We start from the raw sequence: 21,179 nt of genomic DNA, 5'->3' as shown, positions 1-21,179 counted from the left end.
TAGCCTGTTATTGAACCCAGTTTCAACGGTCGATAAAATTTCTCTGCAATGAGCAACAAAATTAAGTGGAAAGTGTTCATATATCTATCTCTTTTGTTGTCTCATGTCGAAGCCATATGAAGATTGAGTCCCATGAAAAGCCTGGCCTGTGCACCAGGCAATCTGAAAGCTCCCAGGTTGCAGCTCCTTAGAGAATAATGCTCTATACATGTCTTGATAAAAACCAGCTTTGTTGACTTGAAAATTTGATTGCAAGATGATTGCTAGATGTTTTGAAGCTTGTTATAGGTGTTTCAGATTTGCATGTTGGGAAGTCTTTCTTTCTTACTGTCAGCAATATAGGACCCAAGGTTCAAGTCAGCAAGCTGGCAGAATCTTTAGCATGCCAGGCAAAATGCTTAGCAGTATTTCATCCATCTCTATATCCCGAGTTCAAATTCTACCAAGGTCAACTCTGTCTTTCATCTTTTTGAGGTTAATAAAATAAGTACTTTGGGTCAATATAATTGAATTGTACCTCCTCCAAAATTGCTAGCTTTGTGTCAAAATTTGAAACCAATATAGGACTCACAGTATTTGAATTTTCTGACTTCATTGAATTGTGTACCATGATTACCATGAATTGATAGCTTCCATTTTCACTGAGTGTCACAAGCTTTGTTTTTTTTTTCTGCACATGAGAGGAAAAGTTAATTATAATTGTAAACAACATAGAATTATCATTCTTGAGGGTAGGTTTCAGATCAGAAATCTGAAATTAAATGTATTGTATTACTTGCACTGTCACCTCAATACCAGTAATATTTTTGGTTTCAAACCACTGGCTAATACTACCTACTTACAAGACTATTCTTTGTGTGTTGTTAATAGATATCATTCATTTATGATTTCCTCAAAATAAAAGAAGGAAAGAAAAACCCTCTCTCAGTATTCTTTTGCTTTTTAATGCTACACCTCATTAGTATATTTCAGCTCAGTCAGTTCATAGACATTACCAAAGACATCAGGATTGGAGACATAGGTCCAAGAGATCCATGTTACCTGTCCTGTCTACTTTACCTATCCAAAAGATTTTTTACTCAAAATTTACATGCTATTCCTTATAGATTTATTTGCTTTGAGATTCACCATTCCTGAAAAGAATAAGACTCAGGATTTTGTTTTCTTTTATTTGTTTCAGTCATTTGACTGCAGCCATGCTGGATCATTAGCTTTAGTTGAATAAATCAACCCCAGGCCTTATTCTTTATCAGCCTAGTACTTATTCTATCGTCTCTTTTATCGAACTGCTAAGTTACAGGGACGTAAACACACCAACATTGGCTGTCAAGTGATGGTGGGGGTGGAACAAACACAGACACACAAACATATACATATATATATATATATGTACATATATATATATATATTTGATGGGCTTCTTTCAGTTTCATGAGGTATTGCTAAACATCCTATTACTGACGGATATATACTCTTTTACCTGTTTCAGTTATTTGACTGTGGCCATGCTGGAGCACCGCCTTTAGTCGAGCAAATTGACCCCAGGATTTATTCTTTGTAAGCCTAGTACTTATTCTGTCAGTCTCTTTTGCCGAACTGCTAAGTTACGGAGACGTAAACACACCAGCATCGGTTGTCAAGCGATGTTGGAGGGACAAACACAGACACACAAACATATAGACACACATACATATATATATATATATATATATATATATATATATACATATATACGACGGGCTTCTTTAAGTTTCTGTCTACCAAATCCACTCACAAAGCTTCGGTCAGCCCGAGGCTATAGTAGAAGACACTTATCCAAGGTGCCACACAGTGGGACTGAACTCAGAACCATGTGATTGATAAGCAAGCTACTTTATTTCAATAAATATTGGCCATTAAGGCCTTACAAAGAGAGGACAAACAAGGACAAACAGACAAACATAAAGTAGCTGCAGGCCGGACACAGACATTGATGAGATAAAAGTGATTACAAAAGTATGAAGTAAAACTGGGCGGGGTACCGGCGCCTGCCGACTGATAACCCCTCGAAAACATTGTTCAATAAGTTCAATAACACAATTACTATAAACACAATATTCAAGGTTCAGTTCAATCCACTTCATCAGTGCCCCCAAGCAAGTTGACTCACCACTTGCAGATAACTCTGCACCGACAAGTCGGGGCCCGTGAAGAGGAATGTAAATTCATTTCTGTCAAAGGTCGCCACTTCTGCATACTATGTATATGTCCCTTCTTTTTCAGCGTATTCTTTGTATAATTACTTTCTTTCTTTCTTTATCATTTCATTATGTGTAAACCCCCACCCCCACTTTATGTCTGTCTTTGTATTGTCCTCCTCATCCTTCAGGCAAATAAATGAAATCACCATTATTATTGTTGTTGTTGTGTAAATATGCATGGCCTAGTGGTTAGGGTGTTGCACTCACAATTTAGCAATCGTGGTTTCAATTCCCCGAGTGGCATGTTGTATTCTTGAGCAAAAAACACTCCATCTCACATTGCTCTGTAATCACTTCGATGCCTGATTTGTGGTACATTGTGTACCTATTCAAGCAACATCGATTTGAAGAAGATAGTGAGCTAATGTACAGCTTATTCGTACATTTGTGTAGGTCATTCAGCAAAAATTGAACACTCATACATCATCTTGAACAGGAGAGTCCACCATTAATATTATTATTAAAAAGGCAGCAAGGTGGCAGATGAGTTAGCACACTGGGCAAAATCGCTTATGGCTTCTCGTCCATTCTTATGTTCTGAATTCACATGTTGTCAAGGTTCATTTTTGCCATTCATCCTTTCAGGGTTGATAAAACAAGAACCAGTTGAGTACCAAAGTCAATGTAATTCACTTAACCACTCCCCCAAAATTGCTGGCCAAAATTTGAAACAAATATTATTGCTGTTGTTGTTATTATTATTCATCATTATTATCATAATCATTGTTTAACGTCCGTGTTCCATGCTGGCATGGGTTGGATGGTTTGACTGAGGTCTGGAAAGCCAGTGGCTGCACCAGGCTCGAATCTGATCTGGCAATCTTTCTACAGCTGGATGCCCTTCCAAATGCCAACCACTCTGGGAGTGTAGTGGGTGCTTTTTATGTGCCACCGGCATGGAAGCCAGTCAGGTAGCCCTGGCATAGATCATGCTCAGAAAGTGTCTTTTAACATGCCACCGGCACGGGAGCCAGTCAGGTGGCCCTGGCATCGATCACATTCAGATGGTGCATTTTATGTTCCACTGACACAGGAGCCAGTCAAGGGACACTGGCCACAGCTACGATTTTGGTTTTACTTGGCTCAACAGGTCTTCTCAAGCATATCATATCACCCAATGCATCAAGGTTACTTTTAAATGGGCCAGACATGCAACACTGGCATGGCAATGACTGTGATCTCGCTTTAGTTGCCATTGGTGGCAAGCTGGCAGAATTGGACAGGCAAAATGCTTAGTGGCATTTCATCCGTCTTTACTTTCTGGGATCAAATTCTGCCAAGGTCAACTTAGTCTTTCATCCTTTCAGTGACAATAAATTGAGTACCAGTTGTGTACAGGAGTCAATATGATTGACTAGCCTTCTCTCAAGAAATTCCAGGCCTTGTGCCTATAGTAGACAGGATAATTAATATTATTATCATCATCAACATCACCACTACACCATGAGATAACTTATCATTATTATCACCACTTCTATCACAACCATCACCGCCACCAAGATATCCACGCCATCATACCAGCACAACCATCATTTCACAATACATTTCATTATTTATTTAACATGTTTTCTGATGATTAAAAACAGTAAAATAGCAGTAATGTGTATCATTGTAGAAATGTAAATAATCACAAGATGGATTAATCCCCAGAATGATGAAGACAATGACAACGATTCCAATGACGCTGCTGCTGCTGCTGCTGCTGCTGATGATGATGATGATGATGATGATGATGGTGGTGATGATGATGATGATACTGGTGATGGTGACGGTGATGATGATGTAAAGATGGCAGCGTGCTCTCACCTAATCTGCATGCTTTTTTAATTAATCTATTTTGCAACTCTGTCCAAAGCAACTCTATAAGGATAAGGAAAACTGAAACTCCTATTGATGATGATGATGACGACGACGACGACGACGATGGTGGTGGTGGTGGTGGTAGCAATTGTCCTTTTATTTACGTTTTAAATCTTCTTTAAATAAGTCCTGTATGTGTATATTTTTGATATTTGTATTTATTTTCTTTAATACACACACACCAGCAAACAATATATATATGTGTGCGTGTGTATATATACACACACATACATACATATATATCTATTCACATGTATATATATATATATATATATAAATATATATATATATATATATATATATATATATATATATATATATATATATATATATATACACCCTTGTGCATATGTGTGTGTGTGTATAGCTGTTTTGTTTGTACATATATACTTAGAAGTGTGGGTCAGTGCATGTGTATAAATGCATATATATATACATACAGACGTGCATACATGGATGTGTTTTGTGCGTATATGCATATGTATCTGTGTGGATGTGCACGTGTGTGTGTATGTGTGTGTGTGTGTGGATGCAAATTAAAACTAAATGATCAATTGAGGAATTTGAGACAGCTCTACACATCCATTCCCTGCACCTCCTTCACTTCTAGCAACCAGCATTCCACCTAATATACCCCTTTGCCATTCCAATCTAGAACAAGCAATCAACATCACACATAACCACCTCCACAACTGCCACAACCACCATCACCACCACCGCCGCCGCCGCCATCAACACCACCACCACCACCACCACTATCACTGTTATTAAAGTCTCCATGTTTGATTGGATTAAGTCTGCAAATGCTGTCAAACCTTCGTTAAGAATATTAACTTCACTGCTCTAATCTTACCAATGAACAACATGAGATAATTATGTTTTAATTATTCATTAGTTTACACAACAAACACTTTGAGGTTTTCCTTTTGTTTCTTTTATTGTTGTTTCCTTTTTAATTTCCTTCATTGTATTTCTTTCATTGTTGCATGCATTTAGTTATTTTTCTTCTCTCTTTTAGTAACTCTTTACATATACATTTATACATACATACATATATACACACACATATATATATATATACATACACACACACACACACACATATATATATATATATATATATATATATATATGCATACATGCTTACACTTGCATATAAATATATATGTATATACGTATGTACTCATATATACTAATAAATATCTGTATGTATATACGCACACACACACGCACACATACATACATAAATGCATGCTTTCTTCTTATTCTTGTCCTTACTCTTTTTGTTCAACCAGCTTTTTGTAATGTTTATTTGTTTATTTTATGTTATACCTTTTACTTGTCTTTTATTAATTTTTAATTCTTTTATTTTTGCAGTTTTCTTTCATTTTATATGTTTATCCTTTTTTTTTAAAGAATTCATTTTATACTTTTCTTTATGTGTTTACTCCCCTTATTTTATGATTGTTTATTGTTTTTCCTTTTACCATTGTATTTTCATTCTATATTCTTCCTTTTCTTATTTCTTTTGTCTTGCCTGCCTTTCTTCCATTCTTTGCCTTTTGTCTTATTTTTTTTTTCACTTCTTAATCATTTCTTCTTTGCTTGTGAATGATGCTTCTTCTGTTTTCATGGTAAGTTCTTTCTTATCTCATTCCTTTTGAATCCCTAACACTTTCTATAATTTTTCCTACTATTTTATCATATACTCTGTTTCCTTTTCTTTCTTATACCATTATCTTCATTCCTTGATTATTTATATTGTTGTACATTGCTTTATACTTCCTTCCTGTTTTATTTATGCTTTTTCTTCATTCTTTAACCTTGTTTAATCATGATCCTTCATTTTTGTTACATATACTTTCTTATACCATTTATTTATTTATTTTTATCATTCTTCATTTAGTAATTCTTTCTACATTTCATTTTGTTTTAGTTACATACAGATATATATTCTTCCTTATTAATTCATAACATTCCTTCTTTTAACTCCAATGCTTTTTATAGTTTTTCTTTCCTTTTATCCTCTGTCTCCATTATTTCTCTCTTTCATACACTCTTTGTTCTTTTATTTCTTTAGAATTAGTCCTTTTATCTTTATTTTCCATTTGTTATTCCTACTATCTTCCTATGACAACCTTACTTTCTTTCCTTCATTCCAAATTGTCTTTCTTTAATTTTCTATATCCTTTTCCCCTTAATATATTATTAGTTTTCAAGTTATATCACACTTTTCTCTCACTATTCTTCTCTTCCTCTTCACAAGTTACTCTTTCTACGATTTCCAGCCCTGTTGTCCTTACTAGGTTTTTACTTTCCTCTTTCCATATGTTCTTTCTATCCTTTCTATCTCTTCTTCTCTTTATTGCACTTAGGTTATTACATTTCACTTTCTTCTTGTTATTTTTGCAATCATTCCCGTCTCTCCTTTCTTTCTCAGCTGTCCTTACTTAGATTCTTACTTCACTCATTTCTCATGTTATTCCTTCCCTAATGCTCAGCTTTTTTTCCTTTTTTCTTTTTCATTTTTTGCTTATTGTTCTTACTTCAGTTCTTACTACCCTACCTCTTTCCTCTTGTTATTTCTTCTGAAATTTCTTCTTTTCTGCCAATGCTATAAATTATTTTAAAGCTGAGTGAAGAAACGAAATATTTTCCAAATTTTTACATTCTCTCACTTTATTTTACTCACTGACTCACCCACTCTCTTCATCTTACTCTCTAACAAACCTTCTTTCTTTTTCAACTGGAGTATTTATGAATCTACTCTACAGCAGAACATTTATCCCTCTACTCCTACATCTTTAATTCTTCATCACCTGGCACTAAGCCACCACCACACTCACTATCACTCCTAGCTGAAGGTGTTTTTTGTCTTGGAAGTTACTTGATGGCCCTGTCAGTGCTGGTGCCATGTAAAAGACACCCAAGATACCCAATAAAGCAGATGATGTTCAGAGGGGCATTCAGCAATAAAAACCAGTGGAGGTTTTGGGCTACCTTGCCGTGTCTATGCTTGTACTCTTTATGTGCAGGACTTTCACAAGCACTAACAACATGTTGGCAGAATTGTTAGCATGCTGGACAAAATGTTTTTGATATTTTGCTTATCTTTACATTCTGAGTTCAAATTCCACAGAGGTCGATTTTGCCTTTCATCCTTTCGGAGTTGATAAATTAAGTACCAATTGCGTACTGGGGTTGATCTAATTGACTGGTCACCCACAAAAAATTTCAGGCCTTGTGCCTATAGTAGAAAGGATTATTATTGTTATCATCATTCTTACTATTACTAGTTTTATTATTATTATCATTATCATCATTAAGGTGGCAAACTAGAATAAATACCAGAACATCTGAAAATATGCTTAGTACCATTTGTTTCAGCTTTTTATGCTTTAAGTTCAAATCCTGCTGGAGTCAACTTTGCCTTTCATCCTTTTAGCTTGATAAAAAACAGTACCAGTCAAGTACTGGAGTCAATGTAATTAAATTGCCCTTCCTCTCGAAATTACTGGCCTTATGACAATATGAGAAAAATGGTCTGGCAACTACCATAAATAACTTCCAGAAATCCCTGCTACTGAGAGGCACTGCCAGTTCAAAATAAGCAGTAGAGGCTCAGAAGTGTCACCAAGCAGGACTATCTGAGATGCATACAAGGTGATAAAACCATTCTGCATGCACTTGTGCAGTGAGTGAGCATTGCTGACTACCAGAGACATGTCAAACAGCTATTGTTGCGTATAGGGCAGATCTAACTATGGATCAAGTCCACTGGGAAGATTGCCTCACTACCCACCTTTAACAAGGCAAGACAGGTAATGTTCCGCAATCTTTATTGTGATAGAGGTTTTGAGGAGTACAAGGCTGAAAGAGTTGAGGAAACATTCCTCATTGGTCAAGCCTTAATCAAGTATTTTAAGCTCCACTTGGAAAGAAAAGTGAGGGTGTAGAAGATAGTGAATTTGTCAAAAGGTGGATGATTGTGGTAGATACAATTAGGGTGAAAGGACCTACTCTATGCATGCATCAATAGACTGGAGAGCAACAATTAAGCAAGGGCTTGTACCATTGGTAGTAAGGGTGATCCTGGATCTACAGGTCTCATTGATTGGCTCTAGTTTGAGGTTTTCCTGTTTCAAGAGGAGTGCATCATTCATGTGTTTACATACATTGTATACTATGAATACTTCTCCTTTCCATTTCTTTCCTCTCATCTTTTATATAAACCTCCACACAAATTGTAGCCTGTCCTTCTAATGTCTCCCTCATATGGCTAATAAAAGAAATCATCATCATCATCATCATCATTATCATCATCATTATTATTATTATTATCATTATTATTTTCATTATCATCATCATTGTTATTATTCAGTAGTCTTATTTTTATAACAAGCTTTCACTGAACTACCAAACGCAGCTTTGTGTGCCTTGGGTATGTGCTGTGGTTTGCTGTGATGCTCTTATGGTTACTGTATTGAAAGTGTTTTACATAGGATGTGTGCAGTGCCTAGTAGTCCTATTTTCTGTATGTTATATATATATATGTGTGTGTGTGTGTGTGTGTGTGTGTGTGTGGGTGTGTGTGTGTGTGTCAGTCCTGGTGTTTTTGTTATGTATTTGTCTGAATATTTTTTTTATCATACCTAATGTGCCTACTATGATAGGAATTGTTTCTGTTTTTAGACTCCACATTCGAGTTACCTCTATTTCCAGGTCTTTGTATTTTGAAAGTTTCTTCATTTCTTTTAGAGAAATGTTGTCATCTGTTGGTATTGATACATCAATTAGAAAGCATTTTTTTTCTTCGTGATCTCTGACAACTATATCTGGCCTATTGGCCTTAATTTCTCTATCTATGTGTATTGGCATTGTTACTATTATTATTATTATCGCTATTATCATCATCATCATTATTATTATTATTACTATTATTATTATTATTATTATTATTATGATCATCATCATCATCATCATAGAAGCAGTGAGCTGGCAGAATTGTTAGCATGTCAGGCAAAATGTGTAGCGGCATTTCATCCATCTTTATGTTCTGTGTTCAAATTCCACCGAGGTCAACTTTGCATTTTATCCTTTTAGGGTCATTAAATTAAATACCAGTTGAATACTGGGGTCGATGTAATTGATTTGCCCCTTCCCCCAGAATTCCAGGCCTTGTGCTTATAGTAGAAAGGATTATTATCATTATTATTACTAGCAGCAGCAGTAATGGTGGTGGTGGTGGCAGCAGCAGCAGCAGCAGCAGCAGTAGTAGTAGTAGTAGTAGTAGTAGTAGTAGTAGTAGTAGTAGTAGTAGTAGTAGTGGTAGTAGTAGTGTTGAAAGCTACTTTTTTGGCTTTGTTTGCAGCAAATTCCTGGCAAATAAACTTAGTTAATTTGCGTCAAGAAGCAGGAATGTTTCCTCTGACAGAATATCAAGATCTTTTCAAGTGAGTAGAGTCAATTATTTATGCCTGTCTATTTCACTTCTTTTCCAAGACATTTTAAATGGCAACAACAAACACCGCATCCTTCCACCAATTTTGACACCACTCTAAAGATGATGACGACGTCAATGATGCCGACGACAATGATGATGATGATGTGGAGGAGGAGGAGGAGGGGCAGGGCATAACAACAACAACAGCAACAACAACATAAATATTAATGATACTAATTTGAGAAATGATTAAAAGCATGCAGAGCATTATGTAACCAAAGCCAAAGAACTTTCTCTATATACATAACATAGAAAAGAGTACTCCTAGGTACTGAGCACATAATGCTTATAGTACTATGAATACAATATCCTCATCATCACCACCATCATCATCATCGTCATCGTCATCACTGACTTGTGCCTATTGTAGATATGATTTTTGGTGAGGTGGCCGAATTACTAGCACGCTGGGCGAAATGCTTAGCGGCATTTTGTCTGCCGCTAGGTTTTGAGTTCAAATATCGACGAGGTCGACTTTGCCTAACATCTTTTTGGGGTCAATAAAATTAGTACCAGTTATGTACTGGAGTCAACGTAATTGACTTAATCCCTTCCACGAAAATTTCAGGCCTTGTGCCTCTTGTGGAAAGGATTATTATTATTATTAATATTATTATTATTATTATTATTATTATTATTATGAAGGCAATGAGCTGGCAGAGTTACTCTCTTACTCATTTACTTGTTTCAGTCATTTGACTGTGGCCATGCTGGAGTACTGCCTTTAGTCAAGCGAATCGACCCCAGAACTTATTCTTTGTAAGCCTAGTACTTATTATATTGGTCTCTTTTGCCGAACTGCTAAGTTACGGGGATGTAAACACACCAGCATCGGTTGTCAAGCGATGTTGGGGGGCACAAACACAGACACACACACATACATATATATATACATATATATGATGGGCTTCTTTCAGTTTCTGTCTACCAAATCAACTCACAAGGTTTTGGTCGGCTTGAGGCTATAGTAGAAGACACTTGCCCAAGGTGCCATGCAGTGGGACTGAACCCGGAACCATGTGGTTTGTAAGCAAGCTACTTACCACACAGCCACTCTTACGCCTATAGTTGCTAACATCAGACACAATACTTAGTGTCATTTCAACCATCTTTACATTTTGTGTTCAAATCCTGCCAAGGTTGACTTTGCCTTTTATCTTTTCAGGGTTAATGAAATAATTACCAGTTGAACATTGGGGTCAATGTAATTGACTGTCTTCCTGTCCGAAATTGCTAGCTTTGTGCCAAAATTTGAAGCCATTGGTAAGTTGACAGAATCATTAGCATGCTGGACAAAATAGTTAGCAGCATTTTATTCATCATTATGTAATAAAAAAAATTAATGCACCCTTTTAAAGCCTAGCCAGGCTCATGGGCCCAGTTTCCCGGTTTCAATGGCCAGTCCATCGCAGCGTTACTCATTTTTGCCAGCTGAGTGGACTGGAGCAATGTGAAATGAAGTGTTTTGCTCAAGAACACAACATTTCACCCGGTCCAGAAATCGAAGCCACAATCTTACGATCATGATGCTGACACCCTAACCACTAAGCCATGTGCCTCCACTCATCATTATGTACTGAGTTCAAATTCTGCTGAGGGTAGCTTTGCCTTTTATTCTCTCAGAGTCAACGATATAAATATCTGTTAAGTATTAGGATCATTGTAATCAACTTGCACCTTCCCTTCAAAATTGCTGGCCTTGTACCCCAAGTAGAAAAAAAAAATTAATAATATTATTCATTTATACATAATTTCATTCACTTCTAGCAATGTTGCTTAAGAATATTAAGTTAATCCTAGTACGTCACTGATACTGTATTTTTGAGTCACACATTGTGCCACCAGAAAGAGGAGTGAAATGAAAGACAAAGCTGATCTTTGCTTGATTTGAACTGAGAGCTACCACCGGTATTTTATTTGACCCTCACACAATTCTGCCAGTCTATTTTTCGTCATATTTTTTATAATTCATAATTATTTTATCACAATCTCCCACCAACTCTATCACCACCATCAATACCAACTACTAAATTTTCTTCATTCTCCTTTTTTCATTCCAAGAGATAAAAAGAGAGCGAGACAGAGGTTTTGGGACACTCTCTAACTGTTTCTGAATCTTACTTTCATCTAATAAGTGATAAGGAAGGAATAGAGACGAGATGACAGGGTATTATTTATAATTGATTTATTTTAATCCGGATTAAACATGTCCAAAGTTTCAGTTTACCTGAAGTCATATTTTATTTAATATTATTTTTGTATTATCATTGTAGTCTTTGTTCCTCCTCTTCTATTTGCCTTTCTGATTTTACACAATACAAATCATATTTGTTGTTGTATATAATGGAATGTTTCAAAGTTAACGTTGTTGTTGTTGTCATTATTGGTGTTGTTGTTATGTCTAAGATTATATTGTTGTACATGGTCACTCCATGCTGCTTCCACTTTCAAGTATCATTTCAGTTTTCTTGGTGAGTGTTGGATTTTTCTTTTCTTTTTTTTTTTCACTAGTTTTAGTTTTATTCTTTTTTTTACGTTCAATTCTTTCGCTAGTGTGTTGGTTCAATACACAGGCTTTCTGTTCTCAGAAGAATTTTATAAGTATTAAGAGATTTGATAAATATATTGTTCATTTTACACACATACAACACATAAAACATATGTGTAGGTGGTGTTTTTGTAAGTATATGTGATAGTGATTTTGTAAGTATATTTGTGTTAGTATGTGTGTGTGTGTGTTGTGAGTGTATGTATGCTTGTATGTGTGTGTGTTGTGTGTGTGAGTGTTGTGTATGTATGTGTAAATTAAAAGATATCATCATCATTGTGGAGGCGTAATGGCCTAGTGGTTAGGGCAGCAGACTCGTGGTCATAGGATTGCGGTTTCGATTCCCAGACCGGGCGTTGTGAGTGTTTATTGAACGAAAACGCTTAAAGCTCCACGAGGCTCCGGCAGGGGATGGTGTCGGACCCTGCTGTACTCTTTCACCACAACTTTCTCTCACTCTTTCTTCCAGTTTCTGTTGTGCCTGTAATTCAAAGGGTCAGCCTTGTCACACTGTGTCACACTGAGTATCCCCAAGAACTACGTTGGGTACACGTGTCTGTGGAGTGCTCAGCCACTTGCACGTTAATTTCACAAGTAGGCTGTTCCATTGATAGGATCAACTGGAACCCTCAACGTCATAAGCGACAGATTGCCAACACCAACAACATCATCATCATCATTGTTTAACGTCCTCCTTCTATATCTTTAAAAACAACACACATGAAATTCTTTTGGAAATGGAAACCCTGAAAATTGAAATAACATATGAGAAAAACAAATAAATATACACCATTTATGTTTTTCTACCACTCAAGTACACATCAACATGTAGCAAAATACTTTAAATGTGAAAGGTTTACAGCCATGTAAAGCTGTTCATATGCTGCATGAATAGTCACTATTGTAAGGGGAAAACTTTGGAAATATCCAAAACATGCATACAAATGGTTTGCAAATAATAAAAGAAAGACCTCTTAGCCTAGTGGGTTGAAACTAGGATAGGTCAATAATGAAACTGCAAAAGTGAGTATTTATGATACATAAGTGAATAAATCCTTCCTACTAATAATAGAATATTATTCTAATATATATGGAAAACAGTGATTAATTAGCTAAAAGGAAGGCAATAAGAAGTAACTGAAACCTTTGGTGATATGCTGTGCTTGAGAAGACCTGTCAAGCCAAGTGAAACCATAGTCATGACTGATGCCAATGTCATGTAATAGGCACCCATGCTGGTAGCACATAAAAATCATCGTTCCAAATTTGGGCCTTGTAACTACTTACTCATGATTAGCATAAGTGAAACCGGTTGACTATGTAAATATTTTATTTTATAGCTATATATTATTTCCAACAAAAAAATGTCTGTGCGTTGACACTCTTTTATATCGAATTCAAGAGAACCTTTAAAATCCAAAAGGTTTTTGAGAGAAGCGCCACAAACTAAAAGTTTGAGAAAGTGCTTACAAAGCCACTGATACACAACTGTTACATGCTGTGTGCTCTGTACTGTGACTGGCACTGTCTAAGAATGGCATCAGTTTATTGGCTGCATCCATCATAGCAACACTTACCATGTGTTTTATTCTGTGGTAAAAGTGTCAAAAATTCCTAGGCATAGGAGTAACTGTGTGGTAAGTAGCTTGCTTACCAACCACATGGTTCCGTGTTCAGTCCCACTGTGTAGCACCTTGGGCAAGTGTCTTCTACTATAGCCTCAGGCTGACCAAAGCTTTGTGAGTGGATTTGCTAGACAGAAACTTAAAGAAGCCCGTCGTATATATGTATATATATATATATATATATATATATATGTATGTGTGTGTATATGTTTGTGTGTCTGTGTTTGTCCCTCCAACATCGCTTGACAACCGATGCTGGTGTGTTTACGTCCCCGTAACTTAGCAGTTCGGCAAAAGAGACCGACAGAATAAGTACTAGGCTTACAACGAATAAATCCTGGGGTCAATTTGCTCGACTAAAGGCGGTGCTCCAGCATGGCCACAGTCAAATAACTGAAACAAGTAAAAGAGTATATATCTGTCAGTAATAGGATGTTTATCAATACCTCATGAAATCAAGTCTTTGGGAGAACTGATAGAGATGTGAAGCATCTGTCTGAGGAGTTTCATGCTGGAACAAGCATTATAATCAATCTTTAAAAAATAGAGGAACAAACTGTTGAACTTGCATTCTGAAAGTGATGAAGAGAATTTAATGAGAAAAAGAATAAGAAAAATGACATTGAGTAAATGATTAATAACTTGATTGTGTTTTGATGAAGTGGATTTCTGTGTCAGATTGAGCATATTTCAATTCACTGTTTGGATTCCTGTAAGCTATGTCAAATATATATAATCTCCTACCTTGACACTGTGGTATGAACTCTCCATTGGCATGCCACTAATATGAATAATCCTAACTTGTTGGATGGTTGAAACTGTGGTGTCACCTTAGTGAAGTGATTAACATAGCTGTATAAAAAAGTCAAAGTAAAGTTATATTCTCAGGTCATGTCAACTCATAAAGTTTGGTTTGTCAGTTTCCATGGCATATAACTTCCTCACCCAGACGGGACACTTGTCTGTCACAGGATTATCTCATTTTTGCCAAGGAAGATCAACATATCATGAGTGATTGTGCACAGTCACTCGTTTTCCTAGAAACTACAGCCAAATCTCCTTCAAATCATATTTTGTCATATTAAGAGAGATTAACACATTAGCTAATACAATCACAGGTATACATCTGAAATAAACAGAAGAGATGGTCATGGTTTGAATGTCTTTTGCCATAGTGCAACTATTTTTCATTCTTTCTAGGAGTGAGCAAATTGGAAAGATCAGTTGCTACCCAAGGTCAAAAATCATGTTATACAGTGTAATTTATTGTTTTCTTTTATATATAATTAACAATATTTCTCACGTGAAACTGCATGTAAAAGTAGATATTACTGCCTTTTAGGAGGGTCATTCTGCTAATATAAGCACATGCATGGGTTGTGGTTCACTTCTATTGTAAGAGATTGATTGGTTAATATGAAAGTAAACAACAACTAGTGTGAGTGTTTATATTGGTAAAACAACTTTCCGTAAATACAGTTATACAAAATACTGCTTTTAATATATAGTCATTGACAGTAATTCTCTGGAGAATAATTCAATGAAAAACCATTTAAATAGGATGTGTTTAGTGTATGTGTGTGTGTATTTTTGTGTGCATTTGTATCTTAGGAAAGGTGTGTGATTTTAGTCGATGTGTGTGTGTGTGTATGTGTGACTGATCAAGGAGACACGTAGTGTGAGGTTTTGATAGAGTGAAACAGACACGTATATATGCATGTATATATATATGTATGTATATATGTATGCATATATGTATGTATGTATATATATATACATAAATACATACATACACACATATATATATATATATATATATATATACATGCTTATGTGTGTATGTATATGGATAGATAACTATAGATAGATATGTAAGTATTTATGTGTGAGTGTGTGCATGTATATATATAATATATATGTGCATATGTGTGTGTATGCATGTATGCGTGCATGTTTGCACATATATATGTGTGCATGTGTATGTATGTATATATGTATGTAAAGAGAGAGAGAGTGGGAGGAGAGATACCTTTCGTCTGAGAGTATTGATAATAAAACAATCTCAGATTTATCAAGGATGAATAAATGGGAAATTGTTTCAGCTAAGTTCTCAAAGAGAAGAAGCTGGGTCTGGAGACATGGATGGAGTGAGATGGTAGAAGGTTAGGAGACAAGATACATATATATACATGTCTGTCTATGTGTGTATGTGTGTGTGTATATATATATATATATATATATATATATATATATATATATATATATATATATATATATATATATGTGTGTGTGTGTGTGTGTGTGTAAAACAACAAAGAATGAGTGTTTAAAGAAGAGTGATAGAAGAAGCAAAAGATAGACAACAAAGATTGAAGAAGAAAGAAGAAATAAAGAATAAAACAAACAAAAAAGATGAAGGAAAAGAATTGGGAATGAGAAGACAAAGAATGTCTTGGTTTGCTATAATGGGTAATTCCTCTTAAATATCATTGCTGAACAATCTTGAAGATTTATTAAATCTATCTCATTTTAGCCCTCTTTTGTCTATGAGGTACAAAAAACATTATCCGTCCTTCATGTCTTTTTTTTTTTGTAATTGTTTTCATTTTGATGATTTTCACGGATATTTTAACTTTTATTTTGTTTTCTTTCCAATATATAGTTCTTATATTGTTTGTGTATGTTTGTTTTTTGGTATATTGTTTCTATGTTATTTGTTTATTGGTTTGTTTGTCTGTCTTATTTATTTGTTTTTGCAGAGATTTTCCATATATTTTTGTTTACTTTTCTTTATCCTTAATGTTTTTTTATTTTGTTTTCATCCTCTCTCTTAAATTATCTTTTCTTCATTCTCTACCCTCTTCCTCTACACAGCCGACAACCCAGACAGAGATATATGCACACACACACACACACACACACACTAACACGCAAACTCACACACATGAACTCATGCTCTCACATATCTTGTATGTGTTTTCATATTTATGTAAGTATGCATCCATGTGTGTGTGTGTGTGTGTGTGTGTGTGTGTGTGTGTGTCTGTGTGTGTTTGTACATATATATATATATATATATATATATATATATATACATATTATCATCACACAAATACATATGCATAATTGGTATATGTGTGTATATACACACACATACACACATAAATATATGCAAATATATGTATAATATAAGTCTGTCTATCTATCCCTCTATATATACATGTGTGTGTTTGTGTATGTGTGTGAAGAAAGAGAAAGAAAGCTAAATCCAGAGGTTGGTGTATATATAAAAAAAAGTGAGAGAAAGATAGAGATATAAAGATATAAATCAAGAAAAGAGATAGAGAGAAAGAAGTGAGAACAAGTAAAAGAAAGGAGAGAGGGTGAGACGTGGAGTGAGAGAAGTTTTATGGTAACTGTTTGCTGCTAAAGGAATGGTAAGTGTGTGATTTGTGATTATGCTATGGGTCATGTATTTGGTGATGGACCTCTCTTTATTCAATGACCATTATGATAGAAATCAGTGCCATAACAACATCACCACTTTGCAGACTGCCTGCAGTGGGACTTGCACAAATAATAAAATATGTGTGTCAGTATGTATGTCCATATCCGTGAGCATATAAGGTTGTGTAGGCAAGTATTCATGATTATATATATACACACACACACAAATATATGTGTATGTATACATGTGTGTGTGTGTGTTTGTATGTGTGCATATGTATGTACGAATGTATATATATATTTATATATATATGTGTGTGTGTGTTTGTATGTGTGTGTATGTATGTATGTGTATGTATGTATATATGTATAAATATATGTATAAATATATATATATACACACACACATACATACATACAAACAAACACATGCATGCAGTTGTATATGTGTTTATATATATATATATATATATGGATATATGGCTATATGTGTCTGAGTGTGGTGGGGCTGTAAAAGCACCAACACATTTGAACACTTATATACATATATAGTTTGTTGTAACTGGTGTCTTTTCCTTATTTCCTTGTTTTTTTTTACATTTTTTTTATTTATGCCAGTATGGTTTCCATAGCATACATTTGATATTTTTTGTTGCATGAACCAAATAAGAATTCTCAAAACTGATAGTAGATTAGACTAATTATTATTTTATAATAGATGGTTATGACTAATGGTCCATAATTTTAATTTCATCTCTGTACCAAGTTTCTTGCACAGAGTAATCATCAGACGGATCTGGAAACAAAAAATCTCCATGAAGAATAGATTCTGTGTGTATTTTTGCATTCAGAACTGAAGTATATACTTTAATACATTATAGTTTTTATTCTTCAATATTATCCACATCTACTCCATCATTATCACTGCTATTATCATTCATCACTGTCATTTCTGAAGCCTTTCTCATCCCCATTGTAAAAATGCTCAGTATTGTTACTAACATTATTTAGATGGTGAGCTGGCAGAATTATCAGCATGCCGGGCAAAATGCTTAGCGACACTTCATCCGTTTTAACTTTCGCATTTCAAATTCCGCCAGGGTCAAATTTGGTTTTCGTGGTGGGGCCAATAAACTAACTACCAGAGAAACACTGGGATCGATGCAATCAACTAGTCCCTCTGCTCTCTAATTTCATTCCCTTGTGCCTTTAGTGGAAAAGTGGCGAGCTGGCACCACCACATTCTGAGTTCAAATTTCACAGAGGTCAACTTAGACTTTCATCCTTTCGGGGTCGATGAATTAAGTATCAGTTACACACTGGGGTCGATGTAATTGACTTAATCCCTTTGTCTGTCCTTGTTTGTCCCCTCTATGTTTAGCCCCTTGTGGGCAATAAAGAAATAAGAAAGGACTGACAGAAGGCAGTGAACTGGCAGAATGCTTAGAGGCATTTTGTCTGATTTTACATTCTGAGTTCAAATCCTACCAAGGTTGACTTTGCCTTTCATCCTTTTGGGGTAGATAAAATGAGTACCAGTTGAGCACTGGGGTGTGATGTAATCAAATTATTCCCCCCTACCACCACCACCACCATCTTCTGAAATTGGTAGCCTTCTTCTAAATTCTGAGGCCAATATTATTTTTAATCATATGCTGTGTTCCTCTTTGTTCCTGGAGCATGTGGTGCATATTATTTTAGGAATGTAGACTTGTATTGTTTTGATTCCCTTGTCAGTCTGGACAGGTATGTCTCAGATGATAGTGACCAGGTTGCTCTTATGTGTATGTATATTTATGTATATGTATGTTTGTGTGTGTGTGTGTGTGTGTAAATATATTGCTTTTCTCTTTATGAATGTCCTAGAAATTTCACACTGCCTTGGCTTTGTTGTCTCATTTTATTTCGTAGGAGTAGCTGTGTGGTAAGTAGCTTGCTTACGAACTGCATGATTCTAGGTTCAGTCTCATTGTGTGGCACATTGGGCAAGTGTCTTCTACTATAGCCTCAGGCCGACCAAAGCCTTGTGAGTAGATTTGGTAGACGAAAACTGAAAGAAGCCTGTCATATGTATGTATGTATATATATATGTATATGTGTGTGTATATGTTCATGTGTCTGTGTTTGTCACCCCAACATCGCTTGACAACCGATGTTGGTGTGTTTACGTCCTCTTAACTTAGCGGTTTAGCAAAAGGAGACCAATAGAATAACTACTAGGCTTACAAAGAATAAGTCCTGGGGTCGATTTGCTCGACTAAAGGCGGTGCTCCAGCATGGCCACAATCAAATGACTGAAACAAGTAAAAGAGCATGGTCACACAAGACCCACATTAGACTCCTCACTCAAACTATTATCAAACTGGGAGTCTAACTACAGTCCTTCCATAACACTTACATAGCCTTACCTGCCATTTTGGATCTTCTGGATACCAAATCCTCTCATGTGTGTGTGTGTGTGTGTGTGCGTGTGTGTGTGTGTGTGTGTGTGCGTGTGTGTTTGTGTGAGTGGTGTGTGTGTTTGAGTTTGTGTGTGTGTGTATTCATGTATGCATATATATATATGACGACATAGCTTGGCTGTATGGTTAAGATGTTTGCTTCCCAACTACATGGTTTCAGGTTCAGTTTCACTGCACAGCGCATTGAATAAGTGCATTCTACAAGAAGCTCAGTCTGACCAAATCCTTATGTGTATATTTGGTAGATGGGAACTGAATGCAACTCATTGCATGTATATATATATATATATATATATATATATATATATATATATATATATATATATATATATATATGTATATTATTTTGTTTAAAAGAGTTCCAACACTGTCTGTTTTTTATGTTTTATTTATATTCCTGCAAAACCAATGTGGGATATAGAATATGGAATATACAATATATAATATAGTATATAATATATAATATAAAATAAAAATGGATGGTACAATGAAATAAAGTATTGAATGTCTTATTGAATATATGGAATATGTCTTATTGAATAGACATTCAATAAGACATTGAATAGACATTCAATCGAATAAGACATTCAATATTTTATTTCATTGTACCATCCATTTTTATTTTATATTATATATTGTATATTATATTATATATTGTATATTCCATATTCTATATCCCACATTGGTTTTGCAGGAATATAAATAAAACATAAAAAACAGACAGTGTTGGAACTCTTTTAAACAAAATAATATATTCCTCTATACACAATCATACAAAACCCCTTTTTTTGTATTTATTTTTACTTGCATATATATATATAACGATGATGATGATGATATATATATATATATATATATGCCTATATATATGTATGTATATATGAATGTATATGTATATAAGTGTACGTGAATGTTTGTGTGTATGCTTATTTCTTCTTGTTTTGACATTGCATAATTGTTGTAAATGAGTGACATTGTCATTCAAACAGTTTCACTTATTTTCAATCTTCCATCAAAACATGGGAAAATATTACTTTGCCTGGAAAGAAGTGAAAATTTGTGACAAGGAAGGGTTATGAAAAACAGCCTCAAAGAATTTCACCCAACTCTTGCGAGCATAGAAAAATTGACAATAAAACAATGATGATGTTCCTCGGAATCATGTGTGTGTGTGTGTATACCACTTTTAATAATTTCCCTGTCAAATTGTTGGCATGTTTTCCTATGAATATAAATACCAGGTGTGTCCTGTCAATGGATACACTCAGACTTTATAACCAAACATTGCGTGGTCAGGAGATCCAATGCACTGTTGCATTATTGCCACTTGATATTAGCATTATTTTCCTTTATTATGTGTTTATAATGAGACATTAGATTTATACTTTTAATCTGGAGCTTCTAAGTTACTGCTAGCTTTTTCTCTGGTCATACAACCTCTCTTTAAAATCCTGTAAACTGAGATTTAACACATACATATATACAAATATATAG

This window comes from Octopus bimaculoides, chromosome 8 (genome assembly GCF_046866305.1).
Source record: "Octopus bimaculoides isolate indiv1 chromosome 8, ASM4686630v1, whole genome shotgun sequence".
Classification (NCBI taxonomy): Eukaryota; Metazoa; Mollusca; class Cephalopoda; order Octopoda; family Octopodidae; genus Octopus; species Octopus bimaculoides.
The sequence above is the reverse complement of the archived record's forward strand: the minus strand, read 5'-3'. Positions refer to the sequence as shown.